The following is a 17,538-nucleotide window of genomic DNA, read 5'->3' as shown; positions in this document are numbered from 1 at the left end:
AAACAATTCCTATAAATATCTAATATAGATCTATACTGTTATTTAACAATTGCTAGAGTGAGTATGATTATATATAGGTCTAAATATTTATCTAATAGAAGAACTGCTGTATTGGATAAAGAATGTGAGGTATATTGTAGTGATGAATCTATAGATGGGTTAAATAGTTTAAATAATATTATTATACATGCTCTTAATGGTTGTGAAGTAAATATAGCTGACGCTAAAGTAGATGGCTTTGATAAAGAAATCAATATTGTTTATCAATACTGTGGCTATTTTTGGAATGATTGTAAAGAATGTTTAAAATTAAAACAACTAAAAATCGTTGATTCATATAAATGGATGATTTATGTCAAAAGGCATTAACAAACAGTAGGGAAATACGAAGTTTAGCAGTTTATAAAAAACTTAAGGGGCCATTTAATGTCCTATGCCACCAATATTAAATTATCGAATTTTGTGACTCATTTTCTTGGAAACTTTTTAAGACACCAACTTACAATTTTCCATAACAATTGAATGCACGTTTCTAGATACACTGGACTATAAATATTACTAAAATTGTATTGTGGGGCATGTTATGTTTTTTTCAAACACTCAATTTTTTGACGGAATTTTGTAAATAAATGAACATAATAACAAAACAACTTAAGATATTTTAATTATTCTAGTTCCATACGTGTTGAATGGTGTGAAAATTTCATGTTCTACCATCAGTACTTTTTTAGAAAACGGACCATGTAGTTCTGACATATTGAGTTATAAAACTTTTTGTATTACAAAATACTAGATCTACATCCATACTCCGCAAGCCACCTGACGGTGTGTGGGGGAGGGACCTTGAGTACCTCTATCCGTTCTTCCTTCTATTCCAGTTTCGTATTGTTCGTGGAAATAAGGATTGTCGGTATGCCTCTATGTGGGCTCTAATCTCTCTGACTTCATCCTCATGGTCTCTTCGCAAGATATACGCAGGAGGGAGCGATATACTGTTTGACTCCTCGATGAAGGTATGTTCTCGAAGCTTCAACAAAAGCCCGTACCGAGCTACTGGGCGTCTCCCTTGCAGAGTCTTCCACTAGAGTTTATCTGTCATCTACGTAACGCTTTCACGATTACTAAATGATCCTGTAACGAAGCGCGTGGATCTTCTCTATCTCTTCTATCAACCTTATCTGGTACAGACCCCACACATCTGAGCAGTATTCAAGCAGTGTGCGAACAAGCGTACTGTAACCGACTTCCTTTGTTTTCAGATTACATTTAGGATTCTCCCAATGAATCTCAGTCTGGCATCTGCTTTACCGACGATCAACTTTATATGATCATTCCATTTTAAATCACTCCTAATGCTTACTCCCAGATAATTTATGGAATTAACTGCTTCCAGTTGCTGACCTGCTATATTGTAGCTAAATGATATGGGATCTTTCTTTCTATGTATTCGTAGCACATTACACTTGTCTACATTGAGATTCAAGTGCCATTCCCTTCACCATGCGTCAATTCGCTGCAGATCCTCCTGCGTTTCAGTACAATTTTCCATTGTTAAAACCTCTCGATATACCACAGCATCATCCACAAAAAGCCTCAGTGATTTTATGATGTCATTCACCAGGTCATTTATGTATATTGTGAATAGCAACGGTCCTACGACACTCCCCTGTGGCACACCTGAAATCTCTCTTACTGCGGATGACTTCTTTCCATTGAGAATAACATGCTGCATTCTGTTATCTAGGAACTCTTCAATCCAATCACACAATTGGTCTGATAGTCAATATGCTCTTACTTTGTTCGTTAAACGACTGTGGGGAACTGTATCGAACTCCTTGCAGAAGTCAAGAAACGTGGCATCTACCTGGGAACCCGTGTCTATGGCCCTCTGAGTCTCGTGGACGAATAGCGCGAGCTCGGTTTCACACGATCGTCTTTTTCGAAACCCATGCTGATTCCTACAGAGTAGATTTCTAGTTTCCAGAAAAGTCATTATACTCGAACATAATACGTGTTCCCAAATTCTACAACTGATCGACGTTAGAGATACAGGTCTATAGTTCTGCACATCTGTTCGACGGCCCTTCTTGAAAACGGGGATGACCTGTACACTTTTCCAATCCTTTGGAACGCTACGCTCTTCTAGAGACCTACGGTACACCGCTGCAAGAAAGGGGGCAAGGTCCTTCGCGTACTCTGTGTAAAATCGAACTGGTATCCCATTAGGTCCAGCGGCCTTTCCTCTTTTGACCGATTTTAATTGTTTCTCTATCCCTCTGTCGTCTATTTCGATATCTACCATTTTGGCATCTGTGCGACAATCTAGAGAAGGAACTACAGTCTTCCTCTGTGAAACAGCTTTGGAAAAAGTCATTTAGTATTTCGGCCTTTAGTCTCTCATCCTCCGTTTCAGTACCATTTTGGTCACAGAGTGTCTGGACATTTTGTTTTGATCCACCTACCGCTTTGACATTTCTTAGGATTTTCTGCCAAGTCAGTACATAGAACTTTACCTTCGAATTCATTGAACGCCTCTCGCATGGTCCTCCTCACATTACATTTTGCTTCGCGTAGTTTTTGTTTGTCTGCAAGGCGTTGGCTATGTTTATGTTTGCTGTGAAGTTCCCTTTGCTTCCGCAGTTTTCTAACACGGTTGTTGTACCACGGTGGCTCTTTTCCATCTCTTATGATCTTGCTTGGCACATACTCATCTAACGCATATTGTACGATGGTTTTGAACTTTGTCTACTGTACCTCAACACTATCTGTACTTAAAACAAAACTTTTCTGTTGACCTGTCAGGTACTCTGAAATCTGCTTTTTGTCACTTTTGCTAAACAGAAAAATTTTCCTACCTTTTTTAATATTTCTATTTATGGCTGAAATCATCGATGCAGTAACCGCTTTATGATCGCTGATTCCCTGTTCTGCGTTAACTGTTTCAAATAGTTCGGGTCTGTTTGTCACCAGAAGGTCTAATATGTTATCGCCACGAGTCGGTTCTCTGTTTAACTGCTAGTTTTCAGATAAAGCACTTAAAAAAACTTCACTGGATTCTTTGTCCCTGCCACCCGTTATGAACGTTTGAGTCTCCCAGTCTATATCCGGCAAATTAAAATCTCCACGCAGAACTATAACATGGTATAGAAATCTACTCGAAATATTTTCTAAATTATTCTTCAGGTGCTCAGCCACAACAGCTGCTGAGCCAGGGAGTCTATAGAGACATCCAATTACCATGTCTGAGCGTGCTTTAACCGTTACCTTCACCCAAATTATTTCACATTTCGGATCTCTTATACAGACATACATTTCTGCATCTTTTATGGACTAGAATTGCAGAACAGCCCAGTGCTTGCCTCCTCCTTTCCTTTCTTGCTTCTTTTGTCATTTGCTGAGCAGCTAACTCTGCTTCACATACACAAAGCATTCCAGTTCCCACAGTCCTTTAGCTGTGTTCTGTCAAAATCATACCCCTAACTTCTCCAGAACATTAAGTCTTTCATAGTTCCCACCATTGAAAGTTATTACAGCGTCAGACACCGCTAACTTTAGCGTCATAAGGCCAACAAATACATTTTAGGCACAAGGCACCACACAACATTATTGAAGGACTCATTCACATTCTGGATCTTCCCATGCAAACACTTCTTTAGTAGATCAGGATTTGCCAGATCTCTGTAAATAGGTTTGATTGCCTCCATTACTGCCAAAGAAAGAGAATGGGTGCCAGATAATTCAAGTTGCCTATAGCTACACCAAGTGTTTGGCTTGGTTCAAATGGCTCTGAGCACTATGGGACTTAACATCTATGGTCATCAGTCCCCTAGAACTTAGAACTACTTAAACCTAACTAACCTAAGGACATCACACAACACCCAGTCATCACGAGGCAGAGAAAATCCCCGACCCCGCCGGGAATCGAACCCGGGAACCCAGGCGTGGGAAGCGAGAACGCCAAGTGTTTGGTAGAGGCGGTAAAGGTGGACACAAAACATGACATGGCTTTTCATCAGTTGATATTCGATGAAAGAAAGTGCTCCACACAGCTCTTTTCATCTTCTCTAAATTTTCACAGTTATTTCTAATGGCCTTCCCATAATATTCCTGTAATTCATCAATTACTTTGTTTGTTAGTCTTCCAGCACATTTTTTCTCTTGCCATCAGACAGTATCAGAAACAAAGCATTTGTTTATTCGTAATGCCAACTTCTGAGACATATCAGTGGGCACAAAACAAAGCAATTCGCAGCCTTCTAGACTGTGTATTTCTCAAGATATGACACCTCAACTGTGGCAGTATATGCATAGCCTTCAAATTTGACAGTCACATGTCAACGTTCAAAATATTATTTGAAGGTCTCACAATTGTCTGATTTTAATGTATAATATACCAAAATGTTCAGAAAAGTCCAAAGAACAATATGGAATAAAAAAGAGAAAATGTCAAATTTCAACGAATTTTACAAATTAAAACAGTTAACTGAAGTTGTCAGACCACTAAATCCAAAACATGCTTTTTATGGCGAGAAATATGAGCTAAAGCAGATGGTGTTAACACAAAAATTGATATATATTTATATGTGTAGTCTCTATCTAACTGTACAGTATTATGATTATTATCCTGAAGGTCAGCCAACAAAAATACATAAGTCAAGACGTTATTCCAAAAACTGATATGGGCTTATAAAATGTAAAGTAGTCTCACCTACAGGATTGTATCATCCCATTTTATCAGTGCAAATAACGATGGATAAAAATGCAAAACTGTTGTTTCCTTTATATGTAGATTGTGCAGAAGGGAAAATAAATAAATGTAGTCACAACAATAATAAAATAATTATTATTGGAACTTGGCCTACTGGTGAAGTAAGTAAAACTATAGAAAATGGTATAAAATTTAGTTAGGTATCAAGTGCGGAATTTTAGAAATGAAAGCAACATATTTTTTAAAAAAATTATATAAGAAACTTTATTAAAATAAAATTAGGAACAAGCCCTCATGAGTGAAACCAATGGGTTTTAAATAACATATCAAAGAAGTGAAAGAAACATTGGATATTGACTTAAATCCAAGAAAAAAAGCTATTGGTAGCATATGTCTATATTCATTATGAGGAAAATTTGGTCAGCGACAAAATATGAGTAAAACTGAGTATGTGGCAGATTTACAACAATCTTATGAGATACTATTGGATGATCGACTAGATAATATAGATATAAATTTTAAAAATGAGCATATGGTGCAGATGAAGTACAATTTCAAGGATTATTATGGGGAAGGTAACACAGCTACAAATATCTATACACTAGCATTCACTACAGCAAATGCAAGTAATAGGTTGCATGATATGTTAGATAAACAAGTTGAGGCTGTTATACATTTTGATATAGACGGAGTAGTATACATTGATGTAGTAAGGACACTGTAGAATAAGGATGTATGCTAGGTGAATGGACAAATGAATTAGGAGATAGTAAATGGATTAAAAATTGGGCTTCAGCTGATCCTAAGGTTTTTTTGAGAAAAACGATAAAAGCACTGTAATGACTATAAAAGGTTTCCTTTTAAATATAAGAATATCCAAAAGTTGAATGGTGAATCTATGATAAGAGTAACTGAGGATGAGGTGAAAGAGAAGATACAATTAGAGTTCAACCAAATAACTGGAAATGTAAGTAGCAAAAATTTAATCAACAAGCAAGATAAGTACGACTTCTCATTTCAGTATAATAAAAGTTCTAGAAAATTGTGGTCCAGTACCATATGGATATTAAATTTTATTAATAAATTTTTATTCTGTATAAATGTAAGCCTTACTGAAGCTCAACAGTGATAGCAATACTAATTTTTTTAAACAAATTAGTGAGCTATAAGAAAATTTTTTATTACATTGCCAGTGACACATATTTGAATACTAGAGATGGAGGTAAAATATGCTTAGAATTGAATACTGAACTAAAAATTATTTTGCCAGGCAGACATTTGAAGTTAATTAGTGGTTGGGATTTCAATTTTTTGAATGAGGGAATATAGATATGAGGTATAATGGACTGAAGAAACATAAAAATAGTGACAATGAATTTCATGACAAAGAATTTTTCCTCTGATTTTCTCACGGTAATCTCATGGGGGATGACCATCCCTCCACTGAATTTGTTACACCAAGATTTGCAACATTAACTGTAACAAATTGTCGTTAAACTAAGGACGTAAATTACTATCAAATTTATTAGTTAGTATTTGATTTTATTTTAATATACATTATAAATAAAAATAAGATTACTTTATGTGTTTAACTGTCACAATTTACAATTTTTTAGTGTTGGAGGGACCCCAACAACAGATTTTATACACTAAAATTATTTTTTAATTGTAATGCATTCATAAGACCTATTATTTTCAATTAAAATTATATTTTATTAATTTCTTAGTGCACTCAAAATTGGCTCAGATTCTTGTATATAGTAGTAAGTGGGTATGTTGAATTCACAAGAACGTTTTCAATGTATAACCTGTTTTAAAAATTAATTAAATTAATTACATTCTATTATTCTAATTAATTATATTGTATCATATTTATAAAGATTTTCTAGTTTGTCTACATATCTTAAATGCTGCAATACAAACTTTTTTGTGAGTATGGTGTCACTGTCGAACACTCCCTCCTCTGCAAGGTCGTTCAACTTCTTCAGGTCTGTGTCAACATGTTTTTGTTATAGTTTCATAAACAAAATCTCTTCCTATAGTTTTTTCACTTCGTTGGTGAGTTCATTACAAACTGACTGCAGTTCTGAAACATCTGTCTGAATAGCAGATATGGTATGAGACAACTCATCATGTGTTGTTTGCAAAGCTTTTTTGCTTTCTGTTCCGCTCATCTAATCTACTCAGAGTTTTCTTTTATTCTCCAAGCAACTGTGAAAATTTCATACCAAAATCTTTCAACATATTTGTTGATCTTTGATCAAATTCGTCCAAAATATTTGTAGATTATTGATCAAGTTTCCGGTCGAAATAATTCGACATTTTTGTAAACAAAAAAACTGCGATCTCATTCATGTCGTTTGGCTTAGATGAATGAGTGTTACCTTACATTTATGATGACCTCTGCCTGTAAACATTTTTTGTTCTCATGACATTGGACTTCCAAAGATTCCAGAGTTAGCTACAATGCCTCTTCCAAAACCGTTGGGTGCAAAAATTTATTAATGGGCAGTTCGTCTGTTGTCTGCACTGAAATATTTCCTAATAATGTTTACATCTGAAGTTATTATCAAACCAAGCTATTGCTCATGTAGCTGCATTGCATTACTTATTTCGGTTTGCTCATATTTCCATTTATTTCGTTCCTTTCTTTCAGTTCGTTTTTCTTGAATGTATATATTTCACTTAGGTTAACTATTGTTTATATTACTGCAAGTTGTATTCAGTTTTCATCGAAAATTGTTGTATGCTAATTGCACTGATAATATCAGCATGCATGCATCAGCTGATGCTTCCCTGATAGCATTAATAGCTGTCCACCAAAACGAATCTTGTTTTGTTGCGAGTAGCCTGGATTTGGCGATCGGAATGCTCTTTCGTCTCGCCGAGCTGTGTTTTCTATGTACTAGAAGTCATTTTGTAGTGTTGGGTAGATAAATAAAACAATTTATATTTTTTCTCATAAATACTATTTTATTTTTCCTTTAAAAGCGGATTTTTTGTTACAGAGCATTAATATGACTGGTTAATTCAACATGTTCCAGTAACAACTTGTGTAAACAAAAGAGCCAGTTCAAAAAAAAAAAAAAAAAAGAAACCGAATGCATTTCAATCTTCGACTTTCGTTTATGACTTCAGAGATATTAAATTTTCTTATTTGCTATGACTACATATAATTTATTATAAGCAGTGCCAAATAAAATGTTAGTGTTAAAAAAATTCATTCTTCGCTCATCCCTCCTAGAGACATTATAACATCAATAGACAGAAGTACATCAGTGTAATGTCAGGTTAGCCAGGCAGCCAGATAATTGGACCATCCCTCCCAATCCAGTGATCTGGAAACGCCTGGTCTAGAACATCTCGCACACTCTGAGACTTATATAGCTGCAAACCATCTTGTTGGAAAGCAACTGACTCTTGGCAGTCAGTCTGTTGTGGTAAGGCAGACACCTCCAATATGTCAAGGTAATTACTAGAATTAGATGTTGTTACTGAGAAAATGAGGCATCATAATGCTGTCGACAACCAAACAGCAGCACACATTCATTTTTTGCCTGTCATATTCATCTTATTCGCAGAAATGCCGAATGGTTCCGTCCCAGATGTGAACATTGTTTTTGTTTACCCTATCACACATGTAGAACGTTAAGTTGTTTACAATATTTCCATTTTCCTCTAAACTATGAAGAACATCCATAGTGAAGTGAATATGATGTGGCTTGTCGTCTTGTTTCAATGTGTGCAACAGCTGCAGTCACTGTGGCTACATCTGTTAATGTTTCTGAAGGACACAGTGCAGCTTGCTCTAGGGATTTGCAGCTCGTGCGACGCCCTCTGAACAGACTTATGTGGTGAACATTTGAAAATGCAGTTGTATTCATTCCTTGTCGACTTCACTTACTCTAGGTCATCCAGTATTGTGCTGCACATCAACACTTCCTGTCTGCTTAAAATTTCTGTACCACTGGCGTATCAATGCCGACGAGGGACTTACTTTTGTACTGTGTTTGGAAGTTCTGTTGAACCTGCATGCCCAATATGGTTTGAGTAAACCATTCCACAGACTGAGCCTTTTCTTGAATCGTTGTCATTATGCTTCACCCATGACAACATGGAACACACAAAAACAAAACTTCGTATGTTTGTCTGTCATAAGCAAAACATTATGTGAATATCCTAATTAGTTTGGGTGCAACAGCACACTGAAGTTGTAGTGTACCTTTTGAGAGTCCTGTGTCTTGCATTTGTTTTTGGTGGGTTAATATGGTAATGTATTCATTCTCACTACAATCACATTGTGATCACTAATCCCTGCATCAGTCAAGACGATGTCTATTTGTCAGGATTGTTTGTTGCTTAGAGATCTAGTATGTTAACGCAATCGTTTACACTTCATGTTGCCTTTTGAACTAATTTCATAAAATAAACTAGCTGCAGGAATTACTAAAATCTTGCTTGCCAGCCTACAAGGCTTTACAATCAATGGTGAGATAATTACAACCAGGAAAGCAAAACATTTGGGCCTCTGCTGTCTGGCTTGCTTGTCATTAGGTCCAGTCTCATCTCCATTTCAGCACACATAGCGCCTTTCTTCAGTGTGTCAGTCTCTGAAGCCCAGTCTCCAAATCTCCTCACCTTGTACCGTAGGCTTCTGTTCCCTGACATAGTTTCATTTCATACATCTAAAAAAGAACCAGGTAACTATATGTATCGAAGAAACAAAAGGAAGCTTAATGCTTGTTGTTCCATCAACAACACAGTCATCAGTGATGGAGAACAGGTTCAGTTTAGGGAAGGATCAGAAAGGAAATCGACTGCGATCTTTCAACAGAAACAGCCCAGCATTTTCCATATACAATTTAGGTAGATCAGAAGAAACCTAATCCTGGATAATCAGATGGGGATTTGAACGATCCTCTGCCCAAATATGAGTCCAACTCTGCTAACCGCTATGGTACCTCATATACTTACAAGAAACCATTGTCAAATGACTATTATAATAATTAAAACCTCAACCATGGGATTTTTTTCTAATCTGACATAGATAGTTACCCAAGAACACTTAGTTCTCTAATATTTTATTGGAGATAGAAACATGTTCACAGTATTCATGCATTACCTCTGAGTGTTTCAGTAGCTCTCGCTAGGTTAAATCCACATCAAACCAGACCAACATAAACAATACCGATTAAAAAAAAGAAATGAACATCAGTTCTCTTTTTTAAAATGATGCTACATGCACAACTATTATGGTAGTTGTCCTTTTGTTTATTAATAGACTCTAACACTGATGTGAATAAATCTCTGTGGATGTGCTGTTTCTACGTGGCTCACAGCAAAGCATTCCCTCCAACGTCCTAGGGTGATCATTGGAGGAATCTGCTACCTTGCTGGACCAAGTAGTAGTTCCATCATACAGGTTCAAGATGTTCTCTTTGTGGTTTCTGCCACCCAAAATTGCACTATCTCTCACACTATATACAGACATGTTTACAACAATTATGAGTCTCTCCTTCAAATACTTAGATTGTCTTAACAACTATATATGATGATTTTGCAAATGGGAATCAACTACAGGAAACGATCCTTGAAAGGACAATGAACAAAATAGTCATTGGACACATGGCCAGAAATACATTTCAAGGAAGGTACACACACTTGAAGGTGGAGATAAAATATCTTTGACAGTGGAGATTTAGTGATTGAAAGCACTTATGAGAGCACACCAGGCAAGTGGGAATGTCCTATCTGTCTTAGCGTTTTAACTCCACTTTGAAGTGGTGGTCGCCAGTACTCCTCACGGACACATTGAGGCTGAACCATTCCACACACTGAGACTTTTCTTGAATTGTTGTCATTATGCTTCACTCACGACAACCTGAATCACACACAAACAATACTTTGAATGTTTGTCTGTCACATAAGCCAAACATGACGTGAATAACTTTATTAGTTTGGGTGCAGTAACACACTGAAGTTGTAGAGTACTTTTTGAGAGTCCTGTATCTTGCATTTGTTTTTCATGGGTTGGTACTGTATTCAATCTCACTACAATAACATTGTAATAACTAACTCCTGTATCAGTCAAGATTGTTTGTTGCTTGGAGATCTAATATGTTAGTGCAATCATTTACACCTCATGTTACCTTCTGAACCATTTTCACAAAATGAACTAGCTGCACAAATAGCTAAAATCTTACTTCCCAGCCTATAAAGGTTTACAAGCGATGGTAGATGGTTCAGGCCACCGTACCATGACGATTCTCCATAGCCCACAAGTGGCTGTTATGAAAGTTGACTATACTGCTCCTCATGAAGGTAGCCTCATCTGTGATTGAGACAGAAATCCCAGCACTTTGGTAGCCTGTGTGACGAACCAGTGACAAAACTGCTGCCACAGAGGTAAGTCTGAACGTAATAAAGCCAGCATGTGTTGTAAGTTATGTGAACTGTAGCAGTTTTCGTGGAGTATGTTCCACATGGTCGTCTGGCTTAGACTGCTACATCCTGATGGGCCACGTGTCATATTCTACAATATTCAACAAGTTCCATCTCCATCTTCAAGTGGGTGTAAGTCCCCATGCGTTCCTATGACTTTCTTTTGCTCATATTCTCAGGGATCATCTCCTGCAGTTTTCGCCAATTAGCAAAATCATTCTGTATTTACTAGACAATTCTTAGTATATTGTGCTAAATGCAAATGCTTAACTTAGAAATGAAAAATAAAATAAAATAGTTTGTAGATCGCCACAGCTACTATCTGAAAGTAATGTCGATAACTGTTTATTATAAGAAAATTAAAGAAAACACATTTTACGATTATCAATTATTTGCATTTCTTATTAATTTTTTCCAAGTCAGTTACACTACAAGCCCTCATATGCATTAAGCTGTGTGCTCACGAGATACGCCATATTGTGTAGATGACGATGATGATATGTTGGTATAGGAGCGTGACAGCAAGCTGTGTCATGCAGTGATGCTCTACATGTGCAGTGGAGAGTGTGCCGAAGCAAGCTGGGATCTCATTACTTCCTCTCTTGTCTTGCGATCTGCCTCCTTAAATTCATTTTATTTCAGTTTTGCCTAATTACCATTAACATGTATGAGTATAATCAGCATTTCTATAAAAGAGAAAGGTTGGCCCTCAGTGTTAAGGAATATAGCACCAGGTCTAATTATGTGCTTAGTTTTTTGTATGTAATTTGTATATAATTTATTTTGACCTTATAAACAAATATAAATTGTGTACTGGTTATAAACATTTTGAAAAAGAACTACTACGATTCGTAAAGTATTTATTTGGTTCTATTCGAAAACATATTAGTAAAGCCACCCCTTAATTAATTCCAAAATAATTATCAGGTTTGTCAAAAGTATTGTTTGTATAACTATATCTGTTTATTTCATTATTTAAACAAATAATTTGGCATAACCTTTGTAATAGAAGGAACTGCTAAAAAAGGAGGAATTTTTCGATGAATTCATTTAATTGAATGCCTTATGTTTTAATTGTAATTTTTTGTTACTTAAACATCGAGCAGTGTATAGTTTCAATGCCTATTATTGTGATGATATATAAAGGACAGATTTTTGGTCCCTACACAGTCAGTCCACAGTCGATTTTCAGACAGGAATGATGTATTGGTTAAATTAACAACAATGCATCAGCTTAACGGTGCAATAAGTGTAACATAAATAGGCCATGTGTAGGATCAAGTAATGACAATGTCTGTTCAATTTACCTCAGAAATAGTGTCACATGTACCTTATTATTCTGCAAGAAATGTGAGCTGTGTGGTTAGGTTTTTACTGCTGATAGATGTTCAGCAGCAAACTATCGTAGCAGTATGCTGATGTTTGCCTGCAACATATTAGTGAGGCTTATCAACATTTAGTAATAGTGAACTGGCCATAAAATTGTGTAATATTGATAGGTTGTGAACAGTGAAAGTAAAGAACTGTGAAACACAATTGTGCAATTGTTGGCTACATCATTTACAGTAATCAGTGTTGAACTTCCATCCCCCACTATCCTCACTGAAAACAAAGAAGACTTACAGGACATAACAGATGGAATGAACAGTCTACTGACCACAGAATATGGACTTAGAATAGATCGATGCATAACGACTGTAACAAGCAGTAGCAGAAATGAGATTAGTGAAAAAACTTAGGGACCATGACGTAGACAAAGTGAATTAATTCTGCTGTTTTGAGAGCAATATAACACTTGACAGACGAGGCAAGGAAGATATAAAAAGCAGTTTAGCACTGGCAAAGAAAGCTTTCCTAAGCAAAAGAAGACACTTATATCAAACATTGTCCTTAATGTAAGGAACAGAATTCTGAGGATGTGCAATTGAAGCACAGCACTCTAGGGATGTAAATCATGGACTGTGGGAAACCAGAAAAGAAAAGAATCAGAGTGTTTGAATGTGATATTCATGAAGAGTACTTAAAATAATGCGGTCTAAGAAGGTAGGGAATGAGTAAGCTATTCAGAGGATGTTAGGTGAAAGTGGTGTTCTGAGATGAAGAGGTTGGCACAGGGGGAGGAATTTGTGACAGGCCACATACAAACCAGTCAGAAGCTGCATGCATCCATGTTCGCCCCCCCCCCCCCTCCCTGTCGCCTTCAACGCTTGGCCAGTTTGACTTAACCAGCAGGCTCAAGCAAAATGGAGGAAGCTGAGAGGAGGCAATTGGCTCCCCCTCTCCCAGGAATAAGGAATATTGAGTTTCAGAGCCATACTATGGTGATGCTGCCAGCAGTACTTAAGCTGTGAAACCTGCCCATGTATGCTATACACAGATATAGAAAATTTTATTACATTGCAAGTAGGTTCAGTAAAATTATGGTATTGTTAAAAAATGTTACTTAAATAAACTATATTTTGTAAACCCCTGTCGCCAGTTTTGTAAAGCCTTTCGCTACAGCTGTGGAGGGTGAGTTGCCGTTGTTGTTATGGTAGGCGAGTGTGTGAGTTCGTGAAAAAGCTTCTGGTTCAGTACACTGCTAAGACAATTTCTCCCTGCTACTATTACACAGGTATGCCCCAGGATCAGGTGACAGGATAGGAGAATGAGGGCTCTACAACACTCCAACAAATTAATGACAAAGTCACACAAATGAGTTAAAAAGGCTTACTTACTCTTGCGACGTGTTGGATGATTAAGTCTGCAACACTGCATGTAATATAACACAAAAAGGTCCTCAATAGCTAAGTACAAATAATCGTAGGTTAACTTCACAGTACAGACGAAATGCAATTTAGAACAACTGTCTGTTCACTTTCAAAAGTTCACTAAACGATGTTCCCTGCTAAGTCAGCCTTGGACGAAGATCTATAGCCAAGTGGGGGCGAGAGCTGCTCTTCCATCTTCCAAGAAGGCTTCTATCCGTTGTCGTCTGGTCATCGGCAGATTGTACTCGGTCGGCAATTGGCCGAGGCCATGTCAATATTTTCGACCTCAGCTCCGCCTGTGGCGCTGGTGGAACTCGTGCAAGTGGCGAGTCTCTATGGCATTGGCACCAGCTCGCATCCTTGCGCCTGTGGTGCTTTTTTCTGGCTTGTTTGGGCGACACAGTACTATATTCATGTAAAATATTGCACACAAAGAAACTGTATTAAATACATCAAAAGTTGTAAAAACTTGCTGAAATACTGAAAGTAAAGCAAAATATACATCGTATTGTTTGTAGCAGCTACTTTACATTTGTTATGTGTGATGTATAAGAAAGAATAGGTTTTTTATTTGTTCCTCAGAAACTATTAATGATGTGTAAACTATTAATGCCAAATAGAAGGACTGCAATTAAGTGTTTATAAAAATCCCTTTCCATGAATTAAGTTTTTTTTTGTAATCTTACATCCCATTTCTGTGCTTTGGGGAAAGAAGTTAGGTTAACAAGCTGTTTTGTCTTCTATTGACAATGTAGCTAAATTTGACATTCTGCATTCATCCGTACTCGACCTTAAGTACATTTTATTATCTTTAATTTGCTGAAATTGCATTGACAATATGGTGCGGTCACTGGTATTGTCTTAAATATCCTTAAATCGGTTTTGGTATTTGCTTAAGCATCTCTTAACCTGTACTTTGATAATATCATAAAATAACCAACTGAATAGTCCTGTAAAAGTCCTCAGTTCCTTGACATGGAACCTGAAAGCAGCTATTTCGTTAATTTGTTAGTCAGTGTCATTATCTCTGCCATACTGGAATCTAAAATCAGCTGCACATAGATTCAAGATAGGACAGAGCTTTCAAATAAGACCTTTACTGACAGGTAATTAAAGTCAAGTGAAATGGTGGGAGATTGTGAGACCTGGTTTTCATTTCACTTTTCAGTGTATGAGACACTCTAACCCAAACAATTTCGCTCAAGCCTGTAATTGATCAAATGGCGGGTTTGTTTGGTCACCAGTTTACCAACATTTGACATCCTACAGTACCACAGCAAAGTAGCAGCAGAAGCTTTGTTATTGAATCTGAGTGAGCTGTGGACGTGCCAAAAGTACATTTATAGTCATGGATCAAAGGAAAGATTTGTTTTCGTGGGCAGAAAATAGAGAGACACAATGGGTAGTGGAACTTATTTGCCACTCCCATTTAATTCTTAAAGCTTATTTCTTTCGTATTTTTTTATGGTCAGGTTTTTTGGCCCTCTACACCTGCACCCTTGGTCAGGTAATAACTGGCCACACCCACAGTACGGTTCTGTCAAGTTTTTATTAATTACAGAACTCTCAAAAAAATGGTTCAAATGGCTCTGAGCACTATGGGACTTAACATCTGAGGTCATCAGTCCCCTAGAGCTTAGAACTACTTAAACCTAACTAAAGTAAGGACATCACATACATCCATGCCACAGGCAGTTTTCGAACCTGCGACTGTAGCGATCCCGCCATTCCACACTGAACCACCTAGAACCGATCAGCCACACTGGCCGGCAATTACAGAACTCTATGTACTATGTAAAACCATTAATTCTGTGGTATAATAAATAAGTTTTGTGTCACCTATAAAATGTCGCTCTTGCAGCATGACATACCCAAAATTGTTCAACTCATTTTCAGAAAAAATGGCGATTTTCTAGTCATGTCACCTCCCTCCCTTCACGCCTCCTGGAAAATTTTTGTGGATGCCCATGACTGAACCAGTAATAAAGAAACAAGACGATGATTGTAGAAATTCAGTCTATTTTAAAGAGACAATGACAATAGCACCGCATTTTTTGGATTCATTTAAGTTTGCTGATTTCCTTCAGAGTGCCCAAGCACAGGATATCAGTTATTGTTCATGAAGAGTGCAAGGCTGTTAATAATGCACTGAAAAATATATAGTCTTCATTTCACATTTTCTTTGTTACCATATATCTTAGGAGATATGGCTATTAACAAATTCCTGCAAAAGGTCACAATACTGATAGTGAAACACATTATTTCCTCCTTGAAGAGGCAACTGGGCTGTCTGACTTGGAGAATGCAGCGGTGATTGGCAGTCTGTATTGAATAGGATTGTACTCTGAAGTGCGGCCAGCATCAGTTTTTTTTTAATTTTTAAGTGCTAATTGTATTTCGGATTTCAAAGTCTGGTTGTTCTTAGTAGAGATCTATCAATTTTTCCCTTTCCTGATGATTTCACTCAAAACTAATTTTGAGGTAGTATGTAAAATGGTTATGAACTGTAGATTAAAACTGAAGAAATTGCAAAAAGGTGGGAATTTGAGGAGACGGGACCTGGATAAATTGAGAGAACCAGAGACTGTAGAGACCTTCAGGGAGAGCATTAGGGAACGATTGACAAGAATGGAGGCAAGAAATACAGTAGAAGAAGAATTGGTACCTTTAAGGGACGAAATAGTGAAGGTTGCAGAGGATCAAGTAGGTAAAAATATGAGGGCTAATAGAAATCTTTGGGTAACTGAAGAGATATTGAATTTAATTGATGAAAGGAAAAAATATAAAAATACAGCAAATGAAGCAGGCAAAAAGGAATACAAACGTCTCAAAAATGAGATCGACAGGAAGTGCAAAATGGCTAAGCAGGGATGGCTAGAGGACAATGTAAGGATGTAGAGGCTTATGTCACTAGAGGTAAGATAGATACTGCCTACAGGAAAATTAAAGAGACCTTTGGAGAAAATAGCACCACTTGCATGAATATCAAGAGCTCAGATGGAAATCATGATCTAAGCAAAGAAGGGAAAGCAAATGGTTCAAATGGCTCTGAGCACTATGGGACTCAACATCTTAGGTCATAAGTCCCCTAGAACTTAGAACTACTTAAACCTAACTAACCTAAGGACATCACACACACACCCATGCCCGAGGCAGGATTCGAACCTGCGACCGAAGGGAAAGCAGAAAGGTGGAAGGAGTATGTAGAGGGTCTATACAAGGGTGATGTTCTTAAGGACAATATTATAGGAATGGAAGAGAATGTAGATGAAGATGAAATGGGAGATATACTGCATGAAGAGTTTGACCTGAGTCGAATCAAGGCCCCGGGGGTAGACAACATTCCATTAGAACTACTGACAGCCTTGGGAGAGCCAGTCCTGACAAAACTTTACCATCTGGTGAGCAAGGTGTATGAGACAGGAGAAATACCCTCAGACTTCAAGAAGAATGTAATAATTCCAATCCCAAAGAAAGCAGATTTTGACCCATGTGAAAATTACCGAACTATCAGTTTAATAAGCCACTGCTGCAAAATACTAACACGAATTCTTTACAGACAAATGGAAAAACAGATAGAAGCCGACCTCGGGGAAGATCAGTTTGGATTCCGTAGAAATGTTGGAACAATTGAAGCAA

Source organism: Schistocerca cancellata, chromosome 2 (genome assembly GCF_023864275.1).
Source record: "Schistocerca cancellata isolate TAMUIC-IGC-003103 chromosome 2, iqSchCanc2.1, whole genome shotgun sequence".
NCBI classification, from domain to species: Eukaryota; Metazoa; Arthropoda; class Insecta; order Orthoptera; family Acrididae; genus Schistocerca; species Schistocerca cancellata.
This window is presented reverse-complemented; position numbering follows the sequence as displayed.